Below are 7,707 nucleotides of genomic sequence, written 5' to 3'. Positions count from 1 at the left end.
ATGCGTAGCTGGGAGTGGGAAGTTTGGGGAGGGATAACATGGGGAGAAATGGCAGATATAGTTGAGGGGGATGGAGGCAGCAAACCACCTAGCCATGTGTGTACCTATGCAACAATCCTGCATGATCTGCACATGTACCCCAGAACCTAAAGTACAATTGAAAAAAAATCATAACTGTGCCAATAACTCTCTGTGAGGCCCCATCCTATGTAGCTGTTAGACACGCCGAGCTCATCCTTTTTATGGCTGCTTAGTATTCCATAGTAATCCTACATGGCTGTTAGACAAGCCGAGCTCACAGGCACGTAGGACATTCCACATCCTTGTACTTTCACTGAGATATCAGAGCTGGACGTGCTCACAGGCGGGTCCCGGCTCTCCGTGGCTGTCACCTGATTAGAAACACTTTAAGTTGTCAGCCAGTCAGGTTTTAGTTTACATGGTGAGTCTGGCTCTGGCCCACGGAGCTCAGGCACGGTAGGAAGGACGACCCCACGTGCCTCAGGGATACATGTATGTGTTTTCCTTGGTTCATTGTACTCTCGTGGCACGATGTCTAGTCAGGGTCCCCTCCCTGCAGCCCAGGAGGTAAAAACTGCATTGCTGAAACTTCCTTTGTCTCAGGCCTGATTTTTTCTTTGCAGCACCGAGTGTCTATTTCCAACAGGGAAATAGTTCAAGATAAAACAAGATGGATCAGTGGTTGCTTAGGATGGGCGGGAGGGGGGACCACGATGGGGGAAATGGGGAGGGGGTATCTGATGATGGGAACTCGGTTTCTTGTGGGCTGATAAAGATATCCTAAAATTCACCGTGAGGGTGAGGCAGACTCTGTGAACAGAAGAAAACCTACAATGTTTAAGTTATTCATACTATTGCTGGGCTGGGGCGCGGTGGCTCATGACTGTCATCCCAGAACTTGGGAGGCCAATGTGGGCAGATCATGACGTCAAGAGATCGAAACCATCCTAGCCGACATGGTGAAACCCCGTCTTTACTAAAAATACAAAATATTAGCTGGGAATGGTGACTCGTACCTGTAATCCCAGCTACTGGGCAGGCTGAGGCAGGAGAATTGCCTGAACCCAGGAGGCGGAGGTTGTGGTGAGCCAAGATCGCACCATTGCACTTTAGCCTGGTGTCTGGTGACGGAGTGAGACTCTGTCTCAAAAATAAATAAAATTATTGCTTTATTTACTTATTTTAAGGCCCAGTCTTGGTCTTATTAATTCACTTTGAGATTAGAGTCTCGCTCTGTCCCCCAGCCTGGAGTGCAGTGGTGCCATCTCAGCTCACTGCAGCCTCCACCTCCAGGGTTCAAGCGATCCTCCCACCTCAGCCTCCTGAGTAGTTGGTACTACAGGCACGTGCAATTACACCTGGCTGACTTTTTGTATTTTTAGTAGAGCCAGCATTTCACCATGTTGACCAGGATTGTCTCGATCTCTTGACGTCCTGATCCGCCCGCCTCGACCTCCCAAAGTGCTCGGATGACAGGCGTGAGCCCCCGCGCCCGGCCGCACTAATATTTTCTGAAAGGGAGTCTTGCTCTGTCACCCAGGCTGGAGTGCAGTGGCGTGATCTCGGCTCACTGCAACCTCTGCCTCTAGAATTCAAGCAAAATTATATCACATATGATCATGATATCAAAGGACATAATGTATATAATTATAGCAATAAATATATGTGACATACATATATACATAGGTATATGGGGATCGTGGTGTGCACCTGTGATTCCAGGTCAGGAGTTCAAGACCACCTGGCAGCATAGCAACAGCTTAACTCTACAAAAATAAAAAGTATATATATAATATAATATGATTCTATATGTTATATAAAATCATATATAATTTTCCATATGCTATATTATATATGATTTAATATACCCTATAATATATGAAATCATATATAACATATCATATATAACATATTACATTATACATGATATAACATATATATAATATATTAAATTATATATAATATAAAATATATCAAATAATATATAATACACACATAACATATTAAATTATATATAATACATCATATAATGTATTAAATTATATATAGTATGTTATATAAAATATATTAATCAGATAAGATATATATAACATATTTCATTATACATGATATAATATATCATATATAATATATTAAATTATATATAATATATTAAATCATATATAATGTATTAAATCATATATAACATATACATAACCTATTACATTATATATAATATAACATATTATATATAATATATTAAATTATATATATTATATATAATATATTAAATTATAAATAACATATAAATAACATATTAAATCATATATAACATATCATATTTTAAATCACATATAGTATATTAAATAATATATAATATAATATATCATATATAATATACTGGATTATATATAATATATCGTTATGATATATTAAATCATATATATTATATCGTATATAATATAGTAAATTATTTATATTATATATATTATAGTAAATTATATATATTATATATAATATAATATGATATAAAATATACCATATATAATATAATGTAAATATATTAAAGCATACATAATATATTATTATATATATATTATATATAATATAATATGATATAAAATATACCATATATAATATAATGTAAATATATTAAACCATACATAATATATGTATATATATGTACATAATATAATAATATATAATATATTATGTCACAAATAGCATATAATATATTATATATTATATAAGTACATATTATATAATATATATTTATTATATATATTTATATATTATATATACTACATATAGTATATGTGTATTGTATAATATATATTATATATATCATATTATGTCAAATATATTATATAAGTATATAAGTATATATATTATAAGTATAGGATATAAGTATATAAATATATTTATATAAGTGTTATATAAATAAATACATGTAAATATGTTAATAAATTCACATTATATAAATAACTGTTTGTATCTGGGCTGGGTTGTGCATGTCAGTGGTCCCAGCTTGTTAGGAATGGTGAGACAGTTGCTTCAGGTTGGGAGTTTAAGACCTGCTTGGGCAACATAGCAAGACCCTATCTCTATGGAAAAAATAAATATATAAATATTATACTATATATAAATATAAATATAAACATATATAATATAGAAATAGAAATATATATAATATATAAATATAAATATATATAAATATATATTTATATAAAATATTTAAAATATAATATAGTATATGTTATATTATATAATATGAACTATATTATATATGTATTATATAAATACATATAAATATGGTAATAAATACACATTACATAAATAAGTATATATATGTCGGCCTGGTGGTGCACTCCTGTGTTCCCAGCTAGTCAGTAGAGGTGAGAGGATTCCTTGAGGCCAGCAGTTCAAGACCAGCCTGGGCAACACAGTGAGATCCCACCTCTAAAGAAACGTGTCGGCATGGCGTCCAGTTATCCCCCGCTCCTCTTGTTCTCTCTCTCTCTCTCTCTCTCTGTCTCTTTCTCTCTCTCATTCGTCTATCAACTTTTCTCTCAATCTCCGTGTTAACCTTTCTCTCACTCAGTCTCTCTCCGTCTCATTCTCAATGTCTTTCTCAGCTACTCTCCCTCAGTCTCTGCCTCTCTCTCTCTCGCATCTCCCTGCCTCAATCTGTCTTTTAATCCTCTCTCTCATTCTCTTTTTCTCTGCCCTTGCTCTGGGGAAACCAAGTTACCACGGTGTAAGTTCTCCTGTCAACAAAAGACTCTGTCTTCAAAATAAATAATGACTAAATATGTATTAACTTGTCAGGATCTTTTTCCATGTGACTGATTGTAAATTTTAATCTTTTCTCTTAAAAAACGCAGTGTGTCGATTCCTTAAGGATCTAGAATGACAGATACCATTTGATCCGGCAATCCCATGACTGGGTATATGACCCGGAAGACTGCAAATCATGGTACTATAAACACACATGCCCACGTATGTTTCTAGCAGCACTGTTCACAATAGCAAAGACATGGAACCAACCCGAATACCCATCGATGAGACTGGACAAAGAAAATTGGGCATGTAGATGCCATGGAATACTATGCAGCCATGAAAAAGAATGAGTTCATGTCCTTTGCGGGGACATGGAGGAAGCTGGAAACCATCATTATCAGAAAACTGACACAAGAACAGAAAATCAAACACCGAAGTGGGAGTTGAATAATGAGAACAAACAGACCCAGGGAGGGGAGCATCACACACTGGGGCCTGTTGAGGGGTGGAGTTCTAGGGGAGAGGTACCAGGGGGTGAAGGAACTGGGGCAGGAGAGCAGGGGGTGGGGGGCTGGGGAGGGATAGCAGGGGTTAGGGGGATTGGGGAGAAAGAGCAGGGGATGGGGAGATTGGGGAGGGATAGCAGGGGGTGGGGGGATTGGGGAGGTTAGAAGGGGGTGGGGGGATCTGTCTCCACTGTGTCTCTTTTTTCCTGTGTCTCTGCATCTCTGTGTCCACTGTCTCTTTTTTCTCTGTGTCTCTGTGTCTGTCTCCACTGTCTCCCTCTTTTCTCCTGTGTCTCTGTGTGTCTGTCTCCACTGTCTCTTTTTTCTCTGTGTCTCTGTGTTTCTCTGTATGTCTGTCTCCACTATCTCTCTTTTTCTTCCTGTGTCTCTGCATCTCTGTCTCTACTGTCTCTCCCTTTTTTCTCTGTGTCTCTGTATGTCTGTCTCCACTGTCTCTCTTTTTTCTTGTGTCTCTGTGTGTCACTGCATCTCTGTCTCCACTGTCTCTCTCTTTTTTCTCTGTGTCTCTCTGTGTCTGTCTCCACTGTGTCTCTTTTTTCCTGTGTCTCTGTGCATCTCTGTCTCCACTGTTTCTTTTTTCTCTGTGTCCCTGCGTGTCTGTCTCCACTGTCTCTCTCCTTTTTCCTGTGTCTCTGTGTGTCTCTCCATCTCTGTCTCCACTGTCTGTCCTTTTTCTCTGTGTCTCTGTGGCTGTCTCCACTGTCTCTCTGTTTTATCCTCTGTCTCTGTCTCCACTGTCTGTCTCTTTTTTCTGTCTCTGTGTGTTCTCTGCATCTCTGTCTCTGCTCTCTCTGTCTTCTTCTCTCTATATGTGTCGCTGTGTGTCTGTCTCCAATATCTCTCTCGTTTTCTCTGTCTCTGTGTCTGTCTCTGTTGTCTCTCTTTTTCTCTGTGTCTCTGAGTGTCTGTCTCCACTCTCTCTTTTTCTTTGTGTCTCTGTGTCTCTGTGTCCACTGTGTCTCTGTGTGACTCTGCATGTCTGTCTCCACTGTCTTTTTCTGTGTCTCTCTGTGTCTCTGCGTCTGTCTCCACTGTCTGTCTGTCTCTTTTTCTCTGTGTCTCTGTGTGTCTGTCTTCACTGTCTCTCTTTTTCTCTGTCTCTGTGTGTCTCTGCATCTCTGTCTCTGCTGTCTCTCTCTTTTTCTCTCTATATGTGTCTCCCCTGTCTCCCTTTGTCTCTGTATATCTGCATGTCTGTCTCCAATGTCTCTATTTCCTCTGTCTCTGTGTGTCTCTGCATGTCTGTCTCTGCTGTCTTTTTTCTCTGTGTCTCTGTGTGTCTCTGTCTGTCCCTGTGTGTCCATCTTTCCCTGCTTCCTTCTGTCCCTCTCGCTCTCCTCCTCCTCTGTATCTCTGTCTCTCTCTCTTTTCCTGTGTCTCTGTATCTCTGTCCCTGTCTCTCTTTCTCTACGTCTGTCTCTCGGTCTCTGTTTCCCTGTAGTTGAATTTAAAGTCACAGTTATAATTTAGTTTAAGCTTCTGGTAAGAGACGGGAGAGCGCTTTTGGGGGGCAGGGGTGAGTGGGGCCCCCCACTTAGCCTGTCCCCGAGACAGAGTCCGGTTTTTACAGAAGAACCACCTCCGCTTCCCACCCAGAAACTCTCAGCAAACACAATGTCTTTGGCATAGAAGAAAACGGCTCCCGCGTTGGACACGATTTATTTCAAAGCCGTTCTTCCGCCGTGGGACTTAATAGTCGGGGTCCCAAGGAAAGAGGGGGTTTGCTTTTTCTCTGAGGACGTTCTTAGATGTCTGAAGAGCCACAGCTCCTGTGTGGCAGCATCCCCGGCGTCCTTCCCGGAGGGAGATCCCGGCACGGTGGAGTTTCCTTGGGGGTAGTGGGTCTGGGCTGCAGGCCATCCCCTGCTGAGGGACCTCGGGCCTGGGAAGGCCAGGGCGCCACCGGACCCCCAGGAAAGTCAGGTCCTGGGAGTCGCAGGAGGCCCCTGAGCTGGGAGGAGGGAGAGTTTTTGGGAGGCAGCCAGAGGGCAGCTGTCAGGGGCTCCCTGTGCCATCCCTGGGGACCCAGCTTCGCAGCAGGCAGAGACGCGGGGACGCCTTCGGGAGCAGAAAAGTTATCTGGGCTCGGGGGACCCCGGAAGGTGGCTGTAGCGCAGAGACTGTTCTCTGGATCTCTCTCTCTCTCTGTTGTCTCTGCATCTCCGTGTCTCTGCCTGTCTCTCGCTCCTTCTGTCTCTGTGTCTCTGTCTCTGCTGTCTGTCTTTCTCTGCATCTCCCTGTCTCTTTCCCTCCTTCTTTCTCTGTCTCAGCATATCCCTGTCTCTCTCACTGTCTCTCTTTCTCTCCTTCTGTCTCTGAGTCTCTGTCTCTGCTGTCTCTGTGTCTCTCCCTGTCTCTCCCTCCGTCTGTCTCTGTTTCTCTGTCTCAGCATATCCTAGTCTCTCTCATTGTCTCTGTCTCTCCTTCTGTCTCTGTGTCTCTTTCTCAGCATATCCCTGTCTCTCCCACTGCCTCTCTTTCTCTCCTTCTGTCTCTGTGTCTCTGTCTCTGCTGTCTCTGTGTCTCTCTACATCTCCATGTCTCTTTTTGTCTGTCTTTCTCTCCTTCTCTCTCTCTGTGTCTCTGTCTCTGCATCTCTGTGTCTCTCCCTGTGGAATAAAGGGAGGAAGACAGGGAGGGAGGGAGGAAGGAAGGAATGAAGAAATGAAGGAAAGAAGGAATGAGGAAGGGAGGGAGAAAAGAAACAGGAGGAAAAAGATGGAGGGAGGGATGGAGGATGTAGGATGGAAGGGGGAATAAGGACGGTTATTTCTCCAGCTCCTCAGCTCCTCCTCCTCCCGTCAGCGCGCGCCACTCCCCGTTTACGGTGCACCCCCACCTCAATCTGACCGGCGCTGCTGGGAACCCCTTCCCTGCGCCCTGGGGTCGGGGAAACACGGCCCCCTTTCTTTCCGCTGCAGGTGACCAGGGCCCGGCTCCCAGGCGCCAACGCTGCGCGCCTCGAACGGGTGTCTCCCGGAAACCCGCAAAAGAGCTTCTCCCCCCCCACCCCCAAAAAGTTTCACCTTCCCCGGGACCCTCCCCAGCTCCAAACGCGAAGGGCGAGTGGGGAAAATGAGGGCATTTTACAGGGTAAAAAAAAAAAAAGAAGAAGAAGAAGAAACGAAATGGAAAAAGAGAGGAAAAATAACTCAACTTTATTTGGTTTCCAGGACTTGGAAAAGGAATTTCAGCTCACGGAGGCGAACCTCGGCTTCCACTGCAGGGTAACCCCGCCAGGAAAGCCGAAAACACCAAGTATATATATATAAAATGTTCTCCCCAGTAAATATCCTACACGCCGGGGTGTCAGCGCGGCGCTAAGTGGGGGACGGCGGCCTCAATCCGGGGTCTGCCGGGGTCTGGCGCGTGCAGAAAGGACCCGGTCTGCACGAAGCGC

This window comes from Callithrix jacchus, chromosome Y, assembly GCF_049354715.1.
Source record: "Callithrix jacchus isolate 240 chromosome Y, calJac240_pri, whole genome shotgun sequence".
NCBI classification, from domain to species: Eukaryota; Metazoa; Chordata; class Mammalia; order Primates; family Cebidae; genus Callithrix; species Callithrix jacchus.
The sequence above is the reverse complement of the archived record's forward strand: the minus strand, read 5'-3'. Positions refer to the sequence as shown.